This window comes from Penaeus chinensis, chromosome 29 (assembly GCF_019202785.1).
Source record: "Penaeus chinensis breed Huanghai No. 1 chromosome 29, ASM1920278v2, whole genome shotgun sequence".
NCBI classification, from domain to species: Eukaryota; Metazoa; Arthropoda; class Malacostraca; order Decapoda; family Penaeidae; genus Penaeus; species Penaeus chinensis.
Window position 1 is genome coordinate 16,666,247 of NC_061847.1, and position 2,500 is coordinate 16,668,746.

Sequence of the window (2,500 nt, forward strand, 5' to 3'; positions counted from 1 at the left end):
GAGGGTGATACCGGCTCATTCTGTGGTTTGGTCCCCGTATTGATGCCAGGCGCCGGGCCCTCAGCCCCCTCACTGCAGATGGTCATAGAGGGCATGGAAGGCATCTGCATGGTGCGGCTTTTATCAGGCATTATGACCACTTCCCGGGGAGGATGCCTGAGAATGTTCCCGCGTGTATCCATGCATACATATTCATACATAAAAAACAACAACATACAAATACGCACGCATATATTTGTAAATAAAGCATGTATATATCCAATGCTGAAAGAGAGAAAGAAAGAGAGAGAGAGAGAGAGAGAGAGAGAGAGAGAGAGAGAGAGAGAGAGAGAGAGAGAGAGAGAGAGAGAGAGAGAGAGAGAGAGAGAGAGAGAGAGAGAGAGAGGCAGAGAAATAGGGAGGGGAGAGAGAGAAAGAGAGTGAGAGAGAGGTGGAGGGAGATAAAGACAGAGAGAGAGAAAGAGAGGCAGAGAGATAGGGGGAGAGGGAGAGGGAGGAAGGGAAAGAGAGAGAGAGAGAGAGAGAGAGAGAGAGAGAGAGAGAGAGAGAGAGAGAGAGAGAGAAACAGTAACACACACACACACACACACACACACACACACACACACACACACACACACACACACACACACACTTACAGGAGAGATTTAGAAAGGGAAAGACATTGAAGGGGGGAGACAATGACGGGGAAGAAAGAGCAAAACCGTTGACGCCTGTGTTGAAACGATCCTTAGGATGCCTGGTCGGGCTATCGGCCGTAAAACATGGCGGCGGGTCACGAGCAGCAACAGTGCCTCATATCATGGACAGAGTTGCTGCAATAGCAAAACATTTTATCAATAAATTGTTCATGAACCTACAGAAACTCTCCTATAAAGAAGGTGAGACAAGCAACTCACCGATCTGGATACAAAAAAAAACCATCTATCCCGATAACATAAGTTATCTCCCGATTAAAAGATTTGATTAAAAAATGGCTCGTTTCACTGCATTGAAGTGAAGGGATAGGTTCTTGAACCAGTCGCCTCCTGAGAAGTGACGGCATTCCTTGATTTAAGTGAAATTTTGAGGGGAAGCAGGGTCAGTTGGATCAACCTCCTGATGTCGTCCAAATGGAACACGCTACTTGATTTGAGGAAGGATAGCAAAGCCATCACTCTGCACTTCGGAGGGGCCTTCGACCGAGTGTGAGACATTAGGCAAAGCTCTGCTGCTGCTTCTTGAAGGCAGAAAACTCTCGGTAACAACCAACAGCCACACATTAGAGTTTCCATTCACAGCTAGTATGTACAGGGGAGTGTCCTCGGGTCGCTCCCTTGAAACCTGCACGGGACCAACTTCCTCTGCCTCCTGCCAGGATCAACAGCACATGCAGATGATGTCGCTTTCACAATCCCCTCTGATCGCAGAGACCACTTGGTCACCATCAAAAGGACAAATAATGAGACGCACATCAAAACCACTTGGCCTTTTAAAAAACCCAAGTGATGTTGATATCTCGTAGGATAAGATCCAGTGCATCATCGTCCACCATATAACGCGATACCAAGGAACTCAATCCTCGGGGCAGACTTTGCCCTCCGCCTAACCTTCACTCAACGTACCAAACGAGCGGCTAAGGCCGCTGAATAAAAGCCGGAAGCCATGAAGAGGATCTTGCTTCCCTTTTCGCCATTCCCAGCATCCCACATGACTTGCTGGACAAAGTGCAAAACCGAGCAAAAAGTGCCAATCCATTAGAAAAAAGATGTGAGATGCAGCTGCTGAAGCGGGACGTGGCAGTGTTCTGCGTCACGAGCAAAACCAACTTACGGGAGACCTATCACCTCGCACCATTTCAACTGCCATCGGCCCTCGAGTCAATGTTTTCAGCAGGAGGAACCACCAGCTGCGCGGAATACCTGCTGAGTATTCCTTTACAAGAACAGAATACAGTCTTCAGCCGTCCATGCCTTCCAATAGAAAACTGACAAGGAACACTGATCTACATCATGCAACTCTTCACCTATTCAGGTCACATGTCAACACTTAGCTGCCGTAAATATTGATAAATGTTTAAGTTAAGCATTTTATCTGTGTTAAAATTGTTGCACTATAATCGCTTTGAAGCATAAAAAGTAAGCTCCAAAATGCAGTCTCTACAGATGGTATCACGTTTTAATGCTGGTACTTTTTCAATATGTAACTTGTAACATTAGCCATCAGAAATCTACTTCTAGTGTATACCATTCTTGAAAAAAGAAAGTAAGAGAGAGAGAGAGAGAGAGAGAGAGAGAGAGAGAGAGAGAGAGAGAGAGAGAGAGAGAGAGAGAGAGAGAGAGAGAGAGAGATTAAAAAATCTGGCGGCAGGTGACTTACCGGCCGTGACCGAGATGGGGCGCGAAGTCACCGTTCCCACGCTATTGGTCGCAAGACACCTTGAGGGGAAAGCATGGCGTAAGTGTTATGGGTGGGAAACCTTTGAAGAATTAATTAATTAAGTTCTAACAGACGTATTCTA